The sequence below is a fragment of the Ascaphus truei genome (assembly GCF_040206685.1).
Source record: "Ascaphus truei isolate aAscTru1 chromosome 13 unlocalized genomic scaffold, aAscTru1.hap1 SUPER_13_unloc_3, whole genome shotgun sequence".
Classification (NCBI taxonomy): Eukaryota; Metazoa; Chordata; class Amphibia; order Anura; family Ascaphidae; genus Ascaphus; species Ascaphus truei.
The window spans coordinates 318,480-334,835 of NW_027453847.1; the positions used below are offsets into that span (position 1 = coordinate 318,480).

The window sequence follows — 16,356 nt, forward strand, 5'->3', positions numbered from 1 at the left end:
TTTTTTTGGTTTGAGATACGAATCTCTCTATTATTATACTGAGATAAGTGCAATACACAATGTATAGGTGATTTCAAAGTCACAATTGTATGTTTGATGCCTTTTGAAATATTGTATAAAGCAGCACATTTACAAACAAATCTGGATTCATTTTTTTTTTTTAAATGGCCGTTCCTTGCAGGATATGGGGTTTTTATTTCACCCCCTCCCCACCCTAGTTCTACATGGTATGTATGGGTCTCTGTAGCCAGACCACCCCATGTGATGATATCACAAAGGGAGTATACAGTACGTTCTAGAGTTTCTAGGCTCCAAAGTAACAAAGAGCGGCATTTAAAACCAACAGATTGCAAACTATCTGCTGAGTGGTGCAAAAAACAATATCTATCTATCTATCTATCTCTATCCAGGGAGCAGCAGACAGTGTTAGCTTGCTTCTATATTTATGCAAATGCCAGGTAAGCAGCTATGCTGGTAAAGGGCAAAGTGACAAGTGTGCCAGCAGGACAGGGCACCTCTCCAGCAGCAGCAGCAGCAGCAGCAGCAGCAGCAGCAGGTGTCAGTGGAGGTCAGAAAAAGTGAGTGCCGGCAGGTAGGGTAGATGAAGAAAGCCACCCCAGAAATATGGTGTCCCCCTGTCTCTCCGCCAGCTGAAATGACAGAGCTGAGCGGTGTTCAAAGTGATTGCTTCTTCCTTTTAAAACCAAGAAGAAGTACCTTGCGGCGAAGCTTGGCTTCTCTGGGTGCTTGTTGGATGGGCGGGGGAGGGGCTGTCTTGGATCTATGTTGTTTGACAAATATTCGCTGCTGCACAAATGTTTGCATGGAATGGCCTAAGCTGATCCTTGCTGCAGGTTCTGGCTCAGATACTAGGCCTCAGCTACTGTGGTGCTTGCCGCTGCTGGATGCTGCTGCTGCTGCTGCCACTGCACCAATGACCAAGCTGCTCTCTCCACAAGGGTGACACTTGTCCTGGGACAGGGCTAGTTGCCCCCCAGCGCCATTCCAACTCATACTTACCTGGCAGAGGAGTAAATTATGCAGCCACGATCCTGCAGGTGGCTCTCCCAGAGCGAGGCTTGCTCATTGCACTTGGAGCTAGCTGACCTCTGCGATTTCCCCACATGCGGGAAACTCGACTGCACAATTTCTGGTAGTGGGGGACTGCGTGCGCGCTCTCCCCTGTTTTTCGACTGTTAGAAAAAACAGAAACAAAAATCAACAACAACAACAACAACCACCACCACCCACAGCACAGGTGTTTGTTCAGACAAGCTGCTATTGCCACTGCTTGGGCTTTGGGCCTGGTCAATAACTGTGGCATAAAAGGAGCACCCACCCACCCACCCACCCACCCACCAACTAGCCAGGTAGCAACATCTCAAACAGGGAGAAATGACAATTAGGCACCTGCGCAGACATTTAGGAATAAATTCAGGTGGATTGGGAAATAGGGAAACACATATAATTCATGAAAAAAACATTCTAAACAAAAAGGGCCAAGAACTGTAGAATATGAGTCGCTGCAGCAGCAGCAGCAGCAGCAGTAAAAATGTATCCCTCTCTTTCCAATGTCCACCTCTCTGGCTGATTGTTTTCTTTTCTTTTTTTGGTTTGAGATACGAATCTCTCTATTATTATACTGAGATAAGTGCAATACACAATGTATAGGTGATTTCAAAGTCACAATTGTATGTTTGATGCCTTTTGAAATATTGTATAAAGCAGCACATTTACAAACAAATCTGGATTCATTTTTTTTTTTTAAATGGCCGTTCCTTGCAGGATATGGGGTTTTTATTTCACCCCCTCCCCACCCTAGTTCTACATGGTATGTATGGGTCTCTGTAGCCAGACCACCCCATGTGATGATATCACAAAGGGAGTATACAGTACGTTCTAGAGTTTCTAGGCTCCAAAGTAACAAAGAGCGGCATTTAAAACCAACAGATTGCAAACTATCTGCTGAGTGGTGCAAAAAACAATATCTATCTATCTATCTATCTCTATCCAGGGAGCAGCAGACAGTGTTAGCTTGCTTCTATATTTATGCAAATGCCAGGTAAGCAGCTATGCTGGTAAAGGGCAAAGTGACAAGTGTGCCAGCAGGACAGGGCACCTCTCCAGCAGCAGCAGCAGCAGCAGCAGGTGTCAGTGGAGGTCAGAAAAAGTGAGTGCCGGCAGGTAGGGTAGATGAAGAAAGCCACCCCAGAAATATGGTGTCCCCCTGTCTCTCCGCCAGCTGAAATGACAGAGCTGAGCGGTGTTCAAAGTGATTGCTTCTTCCTTTTAAAACCAAGAAGAAGTACCTTGCGGCGAAGCTTGGCTTCTCTGGGTGCTTGTTGGATGGGCGGGGGAGGGGCTGTCTTGGATCTATGTTGTTTGACAAATATTCGCTGCTGCACAAATGTTTGCATGGAATGGCCTAAGCTGATCCTTGCTGCAGGTTCTGGCTCAGATACTAGGCCTCAGCTACTGTGGTGCTTGCCGCTGCTGGATGCTGCTGCTGCTGCTGCCACTGCACCAATGACCAAGCTGCTCTCTCCACAAGGGTGACACTTGTCCTGGGACAGGGCTAGTTGCCCCCCAGCGCCATTCCAACTCATACTTACCTGGCAGAGGAGTAAATTATGCAGCCACGATCCTGCAGGTGGCTCTCCCAGAGCGAGGCTTGCTCATTGCACTTGGAGCTAGCTGACCTCTGCGATTTCCCCACATGCGGGAAACTCGACTGCACAATTTCTGGTAGTGGGGGACTGCGTGCGCGCTCTCCCCTGTTTTTCGACTGTTAGAAAAAACAGAAACAAAAATCAACAACAACAACAACAACCACCACCACCCACAGCACAGGTGTTTGTTCAGACAAGCTGCTATTGCCACTGCTTGGGCTTTGGGCCTGGTCAATAACTGTGGCATAAAAGGAGCAAACCCAACTAGCCAGGTAGCAACATCTCAAACAGGGAGAAATGACAATTAGGCACCTGCGCAGACATTTAGGAATAAATTCAGGTGGATTGGGAAATAGGGAAACACATATAATTCATGAAAAAAACATTCTAAACAAAAAGGGCCAAGAACTGTAGAATATGAGTCGCTGCAGCAGCAGCAGCAGCAGCAGTAAAAATGTATCCCTCTCTTTCCAATGTCCACCTCTCTGGCTGATTGTTTTCTTTTCTTTTTTTGGTTTGAGATACGAATCTCTCTATTATTATACTGAGATAAGTGCAATACACAATGTATAGGTGATTTCAAAGTCACAATTGTATGTTTGATGCCTTTTGAAATATTGTATAAAGCAGCACATTTACAAACAAATCTGGATTCATTTTTTTTTTTTAAATGGCCGTTCCTTGCAGGATATGGGGTTTTTATTTCACCCCCTCCCCACCCTAGTTCTACATGGTATGTATGGGTCTCTGTAGCCAGACCACCCCATGTGATGATATCACAAAGGGAGTATACAGTACGTTCTAGAGTTTCTAGGCTCCAAAGTAACAAAGAGCGGCATTTAAAACCAACAGATTGCAAACTATCTGCTGAGTGGTGCAAAAAACAATATCTATCTATCTATCTATCTCTATCCAGGGAGCAGCAGACAGTGTTAGCTTGCTTCTATATTTATGCAAATGCCAGGTAAGCAGCTATGCTGGTAAAGGGCAAAGTGACAAGTGTGCCAGCAGGACAGGGCACCTCTCCAGCAGCAGCAGCAGCAGCAGCAGGTGTCAGTGGAGGTCAGAAAAAGTGAGTGCCGGCAGGTAGGGTAGATGAAGAAAGCCACCCCAGAAATATGGTGTCCCCCTGTCTCTCCGCCAGCTGAAATGACAGAGCTGAGCGGTGTTCAAAGTGATTGCTTCTTCCTTTTAAAACCAAGAAGAAGTACCTTGCGGCGAAGCTTGGCTTCTCTGGGTGCTTGTTGGATGGGCGGGGGAGGGGCTGTCTTGGATCTATGTTGTTTGACAAATATTCGCTGCTGCACAAATGTTTGCATGGAATGGCCTAAGCTGATCCTTGCTGCAGGTTCTGGCTCAGATACTAGGCCTCAGCTACTGTGGTGCTTGCCGCTGCTGGATGCTGCTGCTGCTGCTGCCACTGCACCAATGACCAAGCTGCTCTCTCCACAAGGGTGACACTTGTCCTGGGACAGGGCTAGTTGCCCCCCAGCGCCATTCCAACTCATACTTACCTGGCAGAGGAGTAAATTATGCAGCCACGATCCTGCAGGTGGCTCTCCCAGAGCGAGGCTTGCTCATTGCACTTGGAGCTAGCTGACCTCTGCGATTTCCCCACATGCGGGAAACTCGACTGCACAATTTCTGGTAGTGGGGGACTGCGTGCGCGCTCTCCCCTGTTTTTCGACTGTTAGAAAAAACAGAAACAAAAATCAACAACAACAACAACAACCACCACCACCCACAGCACAGGTGTTTGTTCAGACAAGCTGCTATTGCCACTGCTTGGGCTTTGGGCCTGGTCAATAACTGTGGCATAAAAGGAGCAAACCCAACTAGCCAGGTAGCAACATCTCAAACAGGGAGAAATGACAATTAGGCACCTGCGCAGACATTTAGGAATAAATTCAGGTGGATTGGGAAATAGGGAAACACATATAATTCATGAAAAAAACATTCTAAACAAAAAGGGCCAAGAACTGTAGAATATGAGTCGCTGCAGCAGCAGCAGCAGCAGCAGTAAAAATGTATCCCTCTCTTTCCAATGTCCACCTCTCTGGCTGATTGTTTTCTTTTCTTTTTTTGGTTTGAGATACGAATCTCTCTATTATTATACTGAGATAAGTGCAATACACAATGTATAGGTGATTTCAAAGTCACAATTGTATGTTTGATGCCTTTTGAAATATTGTATAAAGCAGCACATTTACAAACAAATCTGGATTCATTTTTTTTTTTTAAATGGCCGTTCCTTGCAGGATATGGGGTTTTTATTTCACCCCCTCCCCACCCTAGTTCTACATGGTATGTATGGGTCTCTGTAGCCAGACCACCCCATGTGATGATATCACAAAGGGAGTATACAGTACGTTCTAGAGTTTCTAGGCTCCAAAGTAACAAAGAGCGGCATTTAAAACCAACAGATTGCAAACTATCTGCTGAGTGGTGCAAAAAACAATATCTATCTATCTATCTCTATCCAGGGAGCAGCAGACAGTGTTAGCTTGCTTCTATATTTATGCAAATGCCAGGTAAGCAGCTATGCTGGTAAAGGGCAAAGTGACAAGTGTGCCAGCAGGACAGGGCACCTCTCCAGCAGCAGCAGCAGCAGCAGCAGGTGTCAGTGGAGGTCAGAAAAAGTGAGTGCCGGCAGGTAGGGTAGATGAAGAAAGCCACCCCAGAAATATGGTGTCCCCCTGTCTCTCCGCCAGCTGAAATGACAGAGCTGAGCGGTGTTCAAAGTGATTGCTTCTTCCTTTTAAAACCAAGAAGAAGTACCTTGCGGCGAAGCTTGGCTTCTCTGGGTGCTTGTTGGATGGGCGGGGGAGGGGCTGTCTTGGATCTATGTTGTTTGACAAATATTCGCTGCTGCACAAATGTTTGCATGGAATGGCCTAAGCTGATCCTTGCTGCAGGTTCTGGCTCAGATACTAGGCCTCAGCTACTGTGGTGCTTGCCGCTGCTGGATGCTGCTGCTGCTGCTGCCACTGCACCAATGACCAAGCTGCTCTCTCCACAAGGGTGACACTTGTCCTGGGACAGGGCTAGTTGCCCCCCAGCGCCATTCCAACTCATACTTACCTGGCAGAGGAGTAAATTATGCAGCCACGATCCTGCAGGTGGCTCTCCCAGAGCGAGGCTTGCTCATTGCACTTGGAGCTAGCTGACCTCTGCGATTTCCCCACATGCGGGAAACTCGACTGCACAATTTCTGGTAGTGGGGGACTGCGTGCGCGCTCTCCCCTGTTTTTCGACTGTTAGAAAAAACAGAAACAAAAATCAACAACAACAACAACAACCACCACCACCCACAGCACAGGTGTTTGTTCAGACAAGCTGCTATTGCCACTGCTTGGGCTTTGGGCCTGGTCAATAACTGTGGCATAAAAGGAGCAAACCCAACTAGCCAGGTAGCAACATCTCAAACAGGGAGAAATGACAATTAGGCACCTGCGCAGACATTTAGGAATAAATTCAGGTGGATTGGGAAATAGGGAAACACATATAATTCATGAAAAAAACATTCTAAACAAAAAGGGCCAAGAACTGTAGAATATGAGTCGCTGCAGCAGCAGCAGCAGCAGCAGTAAAAATGTATCCCTCTCTTTCCAATGTCCACCTCTCTGGCTGATTGTTTTCTTTTCTTTTTTTGGTTTGAGATACGAATCTCTCTATTATTATACTGAGATAAGTGCAATACACAATGTATAGGTGATTTCAAAGTCACAATTGTATGTTTGATGCCTTTTGAAATATTGTATAAAGCAGCACATTTACAAACAAATCTGGATTCATTTTTTTTTTTTAAATGGCCGTTCCTTGCAGGATATGGGGTTTTTATTTCACCCCCTCCCCACCCTAGTTCTACATGGTATGTATGGGTCTCTGTAGCCAGACCACCCCATGTGATGATATCACAAAGGGAGTATACAGTACGTTCTAGAGTTTCTAGGCTCCAAAGTAACAAAGAGCGGCATTTAAAACCAACAGATTGCAAACTATCTGCTGAGTGGTGCAAAAAACAATATCTATCTATCTATCTATCTCTATCCAGGGAGCAGCAGACAGTGTTAGCTTGCTTCTATATTTATGCAAATGCCAGGTAAGCAGCTATGCTGGTAAAGGGCAAAGTGACAAGTGTGCCAGCAGGACAGGGCACCTCTCCAGCAGCAGCAGCAGCAGCAGCAGGTGTCAGTGGAGGTCAGAAAAAGTGAGTGCCGGCAGGTAGGGTAGATGAAGAAAGCCACCCCAGAAATATGGTGTCCCCCTGTCTCTCCGCCAGCTGAAATGACAGAGCTGAGCGGTGTTCAAAGTGATTGCTTCTTCCTTTTAAAACCAAGAAGAAGTACCTTGCGGCGAAGCTTGGCTTCTCTGGGTGCTTGTTGGATGGGCGGGGGAGGGGCTGTCTTGGATCTATGTTGTTTGACAAATATTCGCTGCTGCACAAATGTTTGCATGGAATGGCCTAAGCTGATCCTTGCTGCAGGTTCTGGCTCAGATACTAGGCCTCAGCTACTGTGGTGCTTGCCGCTGCTGGATGCTGCTGCTGCTGCTGCCACTGCACCAATGACCAAGCTGCTCTCTCCACAAGGGTGACACTTGTCCTGGGACAGGGCTAGTTGCCCCCCAGCGCCATTCCAACTCATACTTACCTGGCAGAGGAGTAAATTATGCAGCCACGATCCTGCAGGTGGCTCTCCCAGAGCGAGGCTTGCTCATTGCACTTGGAGCTAGCTGACCTCTGCGATTTCCCCACATGCGGGAAACTCGACTGCACAATTTCTGGTAGTGGGGGACTGCGTGCGCGCTCTCCCCTGTTTTTCGACTGTTAGAAAAAACAGAAACAAAAATCAACAACAACAACAACAACCACCACCACCCACAGCACAGGTGTTTGTTCAGACAAGCTGCTATTGCCACTGCTTGGGCTTTGGGCCTGGTCAATAACTGTGGCATAAAAGGAGCAAACCCAACTAGCCAGGTAGCAACATCTCAAACAGGGAGAAATGACAATTAGGCACCTGCGCAGACATTTAGGAATAAATTCAGGTGGATTGGGAAATAGGGAAACACATATAATTCATGAAAAAAACATTCTAAACAAAAAGGGCCAAGAACTGTAGAATATGAGTCGCTGCAGCAGCAGCAGCAGCAGCAGTAAAAATGTATCCCTCTCTTTCCAATGTCCACCTCTCTGGCTGATTGTTTTCTTTTCTTTTTTTGGTTTGAGATACGAATCTCTCTATTATTATACTGAGATAAGTGCAATACACAATGTATAGGTGATTTCAAAGTCACAATTGTATGTTTGATGCCTTTTGAAATATTGTATAAAGCAGCACATTTACAAACAAATCTGGATTCATTTTTTTTTTTTAAATGGCCGTTCCTTGCAGGATATGGGGTTTTTATTTCACCCCCTCCCCACCCTAGTTCTACATGGTATGTATGGGTCTCTGTAGCCAGACCACCCCATGTGATGATATCACAAAGGGAGTATACAGTACGTTCTAGAGTTTCTAGGCTCCAAAGTAACAAAGAGCGGCATTTAAAACCAACAGATTGCAAACTATCTGCTGAGTGGTGCAAAAAACAATATCTATCTATCTATCTATCTCTATCCAGGGAGCAGCAGACAGTGTTAGCTTGCTTCTATATTTATGCAAATGCCAGGTAAGCAGCTATGCTGGTAAAGGGCAAAGTGACAAGTGTGCCAGCAGGACAGGGCACCTCTCCAGCAGCAGCAGCAGCAGCAGCAGCAGCAGCAGGTGTCAGTGGAGGTCAGAAAAAGTGAGTGCCGGCAGGTAGGGTAGATGAAGAAAGCCACCCCAGAAATATGGTGTCCCCCTGTCTCTCCGCCAGCTGAAATGACAGAGCTGAGCGGTGTTCAAAGTGATTGCTTCTTCCTTTTAAAACCAAGAAGAAGTACCTTGCGGCGAAGCTTGGCTTCTCTGGGTGCTTGTTGGATGGGCGGGGGAGGGGCTGTCTTGGATCTATGTTGTTTGACAAATATTCGCTGCTGCACAAATGTTTGCATGGAATGGCCTAAGCTGATCCTTGCTGCAGGTTCTGGCTCAGATACTAGGCCTCAGCTACTGTGGTGCTTGCCGCTGCTGGATGCTGCTGCTGCTGCTGCCACTGCACCAATGACCAAGCTGCTCTCTCCACAAGGGTGACACTTGTCCTGGGACAGGGCTAGTTGCCCCCCAGCGCCATTCCAACTCATACTTACCTGGCAGAGGAGTAAATTATGCAGCCACGATCCTGCAGGTGGCTCTCCCAGAGCGAGGCTTGCTCATTGCACTTGGAGCTAGCTGACCTCTGCGATTTCCCCACATGCGGGAAACTCGACTGCACAATTTCTGGTAGTGGGGGACTGCGTGCGCGCTCTCCCCTGTTTTTCGACTGTTAGAAAAAACAGAAACAAAAATCAACAACAACAACAACAACCACCACCACCCACAGCACAGGTGTTTGTTCAGACAAGCTGCTATTGCCACTGCTTGGGCTTTGGGCCTGGTCAATAACTGTGGCATAAAAGGAGCACCCACCCACCCACCCACCCACCCACCAACTAGCCAGGTAGCAACATCTCAAACAGGGAGAAATGACAATTAGGCACCTGCGCAGACATTTAGGAATAAATTCAGGTGGATTGGGAAATAGGGAAACACATATAATTCATGAAAAAAACATTCTAAACAAAAAGGGCCAAGAACTGTAGAATATGAGTCGCTGCAGCAGCAGCAGCAGCAGCAGTAAAAATGTATCCCTCTCTTTCCAATGTCCACCTCTCTGGCTGATTGTTTTCTTTTCTTTTTTTGGTTTGAGATACGAATCTCTCTATTATTATACTGAGATAAGTGCAATACACAATGTATAGGTGATTTCAAAGTCACAATTGTATGTTTGATGCCTTTTGAAATATTGTATAAAGCAGCACATTTACAAACAAATCTGGATTCATTTTTTTTTTTTAAATGGCCGTTCCTTGCAGGATATGGGGTTTTTATTTCACCCCCTCCCCACCCTAGTTCTACATGGTATGTATGGGTCTCTGTAGCCAGACCACCCCATGTGATGATATCACAAAGGGAGTATACAGTACGTTCTAGAGTTTCTAGGCTCCAAAGTAACAAAGAGCGGCATTTAAAACCAACAGATTGCAAACTATCTGCTGAGTGGTGCAAAAAACAATATCTATCTATCTATCTATCTCTATCCAGGGAGCAGCAGACAGTGTTAGCTTGCTTCTATATTTATGCAAATGCCAGGTAAGCAGCTATGCTGGTAAAGGGCAAAGTGACAAGTGTGCCAGCAGGACAGGGCACCTCTCCAGCAGCAGCAGCAGCAGCAGCAGGTGTCAGTGGAGGTCAGAAAAAGTGAGTGCCGGCAGGTAGGGTAGATGAAGAAAGCCACCCCAGAAATATGGTGTCCCCCTGTCTCTCCGCCAGCTGAAATGACAGAGCTGAGCGGTGTTCAAAGTGATTGCTTCTTCCTTTTAAAACCAAGAAGAAGTACCTTGCGGCGAAGCTTGGCTTCTCTGGGTGCTTGTTGGATGGGCGGGGGAGGGGCTGTCTTGGATCTATGTTGTTTGACAAATATTCGCTGCTGCACAAATGTTTGCATGGAATGGCCTAAGCTGATCCTTGCTGCAGGTTCTGGCTCAGATACTAGGCCTCAGCTACTGTGGTGCTTGCCGCTGCTGGATGCTGCTGCTGCTGCTGCCACTGCACCAATGACCAAGCTGCTCTCTCCACAAGGGTGACACTTGTCCTGGGACAGGGCTAGTTGCCCCCCAGCGCCATTCCAACTCATACTTACCTGGCAGAGGAGTAAATTATGCAGCCACGATCCTGCAGGTGGCTCTCCCAGAGCGAGGCTTGCTCATTGCACTTGGAGCTAGCTGACCTCTGCGATTTCCCCACATGCGGGAAACTCGACTGCACAATTTCTGGTAGTGGGGGACTGCGTGCGCGCTCTCCCCTGTTTTTCGACTGTTAGAAAAAACAGAAACAAAAATCAACAACAACAACAACAACCACCACCACCCACAGCACAGGTGTTTGTTCAGACAAGCTGCTATTGCCACTGCTTGGGCTTTGGGCCTGGTCAATAACTGTGGCATAAAAGGAGCAAACCCAACTAGCCAGGTAGCAACATCTCAAACAGGGAGAAATGACAATTAGGCACCTGCGCAGACATTTAGGAATAAATTCAGGTGGATTGGGAAATAGGGAAACACATATAATTCATGAAAAAAACATTCTAAACAAAAAGGGCCAAGAACTGTAGAATATGAGTCGCTGCAGCAGCAGCAGCAGCAGCAGTAAAAATGTATCCCTCTCTTTCCAATGTCCACCTCTCTGGCTGATTGTTTTCTTTTCTTTTTTTGGTTTGAGATACGAATCTCTCTATTATTATACTGAGATAAGTGCAATACACAATGTATAGGTGATTTCAAAGTCACAATTGTATGTTTGATGCCTTTTGAAATATTGTATAAAGCAGCACATTTACAAACAAATCTGGATTCATTTTTTTTTTTTAAATGGCCGTTCCTTGCAGGATATGGGGTTTTTATTTCACCCCCTCCCCACCCTAGTTCTACATGGTATGTATGGGTCTCTGTAGCCAGACCACCCCATGTGATGATATCACAAAGGGAGTATACAGTACGTTCTAGAGTTTCTAGGCTCCAAAGTAACAAAGAGCGGCATTTAAAACCAACAGATTGCAAACTATCTGCTGAGTGGTGCAAAAAACAATATCTATCTATCTATCTATCTCTATCCAGGGAGCAGCAGACAGTGTTAGCTTGCTTCTATATTTATGCAAATGCCAGGTAAGCAGCTATGCTGGTAAAGGGCAAAGTGACAAGTGTGCCAGCAGGACAGGGCACCTCTCCAGCAGCAGCAGCAGCAGCAGCAGCAGCAGCAGGTGTCAGTGGAGGTCAGAAAAAGTGAGTGCCGGCAGGTAGGGTAGATGAAGAAAGCCACCCCAGAAATATGGTGTCCCCCTGTCTCTCCGCCAGCTGAAATGACAGAGCTGAGCGGTGTTCAAAGTGATTGCTTCTTCCTTTTAAAACCAAGAAGAAGTACCTTGCGGCGAAGCTTGGCTTCTCTGGGTGCTTGTTGGATGGGCGGGGGAGGGGCTGTCTTGGATCTATGTTGTTTGACAAATATTCGCTGCTGCACAAATGTTTGCATGGAATGGCCTAAGCTGATCCTTGCTGCAGGTTCTGGCTCAGATACTAGGCCTCAGCTACTGTGGTGCTTGCCGCTGCTGGATGCTGCTGCTGCTGCTGCCACTGCACCAATGACCAAGCTGCTCTCTCCACAAGGGTGACACTTGTCCTGGGACAGGGCTAGTTGCCCCCCAGCGCCATTCCAACTCATACTTACCTGGCAGAGGAGTAAATTATGCAGCCACGATCCTGCAGGTGGCTCTCCCAGAGCGAGGCTTGCTCATTGCACTTGGAGCTAGCTGACCTCTGCGATTTCCCCACATGCGGGAAACTCGACTGCACAATTTCTGGTAGTGGGGGACTGCGTGCGCGCTCTCCCCTGTTTTTCGACTGTTAGAAAAAACAGAAACAAAAATCAACAACAACAACAACAACCACCACCACCCACAGCACAGGTGTTTGTTCAGACAAGCTGCTATTGCCACTGCTTGGGCTTTGGGCCTGGTCAATAACTGTGGCATAAAAGGAGCACCCACCCACCCACCCACCCACCCACCCACCCACCCACCCACCCACCCACCAACTAGCCAGGTAGCAACATCTCAAACAGGGAGAAATGACAATTAGGCACCTGCGCAGACATTTAGGAATAAATTCAGGTGGATTGGGAAATAGGGAAACACATATAATTCATGAAAAAAACATTCTAAACAAAAAGGGCCAAGAACTGTAGAATATGAGTCGCTGCAGCAGCAGCAGCAGCAGCAGTAAAAATGTATCCCTCTCTTTCCAATGTCCACCTCTCTGGCTGATTGTTTTCTTTTCTTTTTTTGGTTTGAGATACGAATCTCTCTATTATTATACTGAGATAAGTGCAATACACAATGTATAGGTGATTTCAAAGTCACAATTGTATGTTTGATGCCTTTTGAAATATTGTATAAAGCAGCACATTTACAAACAAATCTGGATTCATTTTTTTTTTTTAAATGGCCGTTCCTTGCAGGATATGGGGTTTTTATTTCACCCCCTCCCCACCCTAGTTCTACATGGTATGTATGGGTCTCTGTAGCCAGACCACCCCATGTGATGATATCACAAAGGGAGTATACAGTACGTTCTAGAGTTTCTAGGCTCCAAAGTAACAAAGAGCGGCATTTAAAACCAACAGATTGCAAACTATCTGCTGAGTGGTGCAAAAAACAATATCTATCTATCTATCTATCTCTATCCAGGGAGCAGCAGACAGTGTTAGCTTGCTTCTATATTTATGCAAATGCCAGGTAAGCAGCTATGCTGGTAAAGGGCAAAGTGACAAGTGTGCCAGCAGGACAGGGCACCTCTCCAGCAGCAGCAGCAGCAGCAGCAGCAGCAGCAGCAGGTGTCAGTGGAGGTCAGAAAAAGTGAGTGCCGGCAGGTAGGGTAGATGAAGAAAGCCACCCCAGAAATATGGTGTCCCCCTGTCTCTCCGCCAGCTGAAATGACAGAGCTGAGCGGTGTTCAAAGTGATTGCTTCTTCCTTTTAAAACCAAGACGAAGTACCTTGCGGCGAAGCTTGGCTTCTCTGGGTGCTTGTTGGATGGGCGGGGGAGGGGCTGTCTTGGATCTATGTTGTTTGACAAATATTCGCTGCTGCACAAATGTTTGCATGGAATGGCCTAAGCTGATCCTTGCTGCAGGTTCTGGCTCAGATACTAGGCCTCAGCTACTGTGGTGCTTGCCGCTGCTGGATGCTGCTGCTGCTGCTGCCACTGCACCAATGACCAAGCTGCTCTCTCCACAAGGGTGACACTTGTCCTGGGACAGGGCTAGTTGCCCCCCAGCGCCATTCCAACTCATACTTACCTGGCAGAGGAGTAAATTATGCAGCCACGATCCTGCAGGTGGCTCTCCCAGAGCGAGGCTTGCTCATTGCACTTGGAGCTAGCTGACCTCTGCGATTTCCCCACATGCGGGAAACTCGACTGCACAATTTCTGGTAGTGGGGGACTGCGTGCGCGCTCTCCCCTGTTTTTCGACTGTTAGAAAAAACAGAAACAAAAATCAACAACAACAACAACAACCACCACCACCCACAGCACAGGTGTTTGTTCAGACAAGCTGCTATTGCCACTGCTTGGGCTTTGGGCCTGGTCAATAACTGTGGCATAAAAGGAGCACCCACCCACCCACCCACCCACCCACCCACCCACCAACTAGCCAGGTAGCAACATCTCAAACAGGGAGAAATGACAATTAGGCACCTGCGCAGACATTTAGGAATAAATTCAGGTGGATTGGGAAATAGGGAAACACATATAATTCATGAAAAAAACATTCTAAACAAAAAGGGCCAAGAACTGTAGAATATGAGTCGCTGCAGCAGCAGCAGCAGCAGCAGTAAAAATGTATCCCTCTCTTTCCAATGTCCACCTCTCTGGCTGATTGTTTTCTTTTCTTTTTTTGGTTTGAGATACGAATCTCTCTATTATTATACTGAGATAAGTGCAATACACAATGTATAGGTGATTTCAAAGTCACAATTGTATGTTTGATGCCTTTTGAAATATTGTATAAAGCAGCACATTTACAAACAAATCTGGATTCATTTTTTTTTTTTAAATGGCCGTTCCTTGCAGGATATGGGGTTTTTATTTCACCCCCTCCCCACCCTAGTTCTACATGGTATGTATGGGTCTCTGTAGCCAGACCACCCCATGTGATGATATCACAAAGGGAGTATACAGTACGTTCTAGAGTTTCTAGGCTCCAAAGTAACAAAGAGCGGCATTTAAAACCAACAGATTGCAAACTATCTGCTGAGTGGTGCAAAAAACAATATCTATCTATCTATCTATCTCTATCCAGGGAGCAGCAGACAGTGTTAGCTTGCTTCTATATTTATGCAAATGCCAGGTAAGCAGCTATGCTGGTAAAGGGCAAAGTGACAAGTGTGCCAGCAGGACAGGGCACCTCTCCAGCAGCAGCAGCAGCAGCAGCAGCAGCAGCAGGTGTCAGTGGAGGTCAGAAAAAGTGAGTGCCGGCAGGTAGGGTAGATGAAGAAAGCCACCCCAGAAATATGGTGTCCCCCTGTCTCTCCGCCAGCTGAAATGACAGAGCTGAGCGGTGTTCAAAGTGATTGCTTCTTCCTTTTAAAACCAAGAAGAAGTACCTTGCGGCGAAGCTTGGCTTCTCTGGGTGCTTGTTGGATGGGCGGGGGAGGGGCTGTCTTGGATCTATGTTGTTTGACAAATATTCGCTGCTGCACAAATGTTTGCATGGAATGGCCTAAGCTGATCCTTGCTGCAGGTTCTGGCTCAGATACTAGGCCTCAGCTACTGTGGTGCTTGCCGCTGCTGGATGCTGCTGCTGCTGCTGCCACTGCACCAATGACCAAGCTGCTCTCTCCACAAGGGTGACACTTGTCCTGGGACAGGGCTAGTTGCCCCCCAGCGCCATTCCAACTCATACTTACCTGGCAGAGGAGTAAATTATGCAGCCACGATCCTGCAGGTGGCTCTCCCAGAGCGAGGCTTGCTCATTGCACTTGGAGCTAGCTGACCTCTGCGATTTCCCCACATGCGGGAAACTCGACTGCACAATTTCTGGTAGTGGGGGACTGCGTGCGCGCTCTCCCCTGTTTTTCGACTGTTAGAAAAAACAGAAACAAAAATCAACAACAACAACAACAACCACCACCACCCACAGCACAGGTGTTTGTTCAGACAAGCTGCTATTGCCACTGCTTGGGCTTTGGGCCTGGTCAATAACTGTGGCATAAAAGGAGCAAACCCAACTAGCCAGGTAGCAACATCTCAAACAGGGAGAAATGACAATTAGGCACCTGCGCAGACATTTAGGAATAAATTCAGGTGGATTGGGAAATAGGGAAACACATATAATTCATGAAAAAAACATTCTAAACAAAAAGGGCCAAGAACTGTAGAATATGAGTCGCTGCAGCAGCAGCAGCAGCAGCAGTAAAAATGTATCCCTCTCTTTCCAATGTCCACCTCTCTGGCTGATTGTTTTCTTTTCTTTTTTTGGTTTGAGATACGAATCTCTCTATTATTATACTGAGATAAGTGCAATACACAATGTATAGGTGATTTCAAAGTCACAATTGTATGTTTGATGCCTTTTGAAATATTGTATAAAGCAGCACATTTACAAACAAATCTGGATTCATTTTTTTTTTTTAAATGGCCGTTCCTTGCAGGATATGGGGTTTTTATTTCACCCCCTCCCCACCCTAGTTCTACATGGTATGTATGGGTCTCTGTAGCCAGACCACCCCATGTGATGATATCACAAAGGGAGTATACAGTACGTTCTAGAGTTTCTAGGCTCCAAAGTAACAAAGAGCGGCATTTAAAACCAACAGATTGCAAACTATCTGCTGAGTGGTGCAAAAAACAATATCTATCTATCTATCTATCTCTATCCAGGGAGCAGCAGACAGTGTTAGCTTGCTTCTATATTTATGCAAATGCCAGGTAAGCAGCTATGCTGGTAAAGGGC

The 16,356-nt window shown here is 46.6% G+C and overlaps 10 pseudogenes; all 10 read left to right on the top strand.

Annotated features, from left to right (window-relative positions):
- The first annotated feature begins 1,012 nt into the window (after positions 1–1,012).
- Positions 1,013–1,185, top strand: LOC142473974 (U1 spliceosomal RNA; annotated as a pseudogene).
- A 1,419-nt stretch (positions 1,186–2,604) lies between these two features.
- Positions 2,605–2,777, top strand: LOC142473975 (U1 spliceosomal RNA; annotated as a pseudogene).
- Positions 2,778–4,175: 1,398 nt separating this feature from the next.
- Positions 4,176–4,348, top strand: LOC142473976 (U1 spliceosomal RNA; annotated as a pseudogene).
- A 1,394-nt stretch (positions 4,349–5,742) lies between these two features.
- Positions 5,743–5,915, top strand: LOC142473977 (U1 spliceosomal RNA; annotated as a pseudogene).
- Positions 5,916–7,313: 1,398 nt separating this feature from the next.
- On the top strand, positions 7,314–7,486 carry LOC142473978 (U1 spliceosomal RNA; annotated as a pseudogene).
- Positions 7,487–8,893: 1,407 nt separating this feature from the next.
- On the top strand, positions 8,894–9,066 carry LOC142473980 (U1 spliceosomal RNA; annotated as a pseudogene).
- Positions 9,067–10,485: 1,419 nt separating this feature from the next.
- Positions 10,486–10,658, top strand: LOC142473981 (U1 spliceosomal RNA; annotated as a pseudogene).
- A 1,407-nt stretch (positions 10,659–12,065) lies between these two features.
- LOC142473982 (U1 spliceosomal RNA) lies at positions 12,066–12,238 on the top strand (annotated as a pseudogene).
- A 1,455-nt stretch (positions 12,239–13,693) lies between these two features.
- LOC142473983 (U1 spliceosomal RNA) lies at positions 13,694–13,866 on the top strand (annotated as a pseudogene).
- Positions 13,867–15,302: 1,436 nt separating this feature from the next.
- Positions 15,303–15,475, top strand: LOC142473985 (U1 spliceosomal RNA; annotated as a pseudogene).
- Positions 15,476–16,356: the final 881 nt, after the last annotated feature.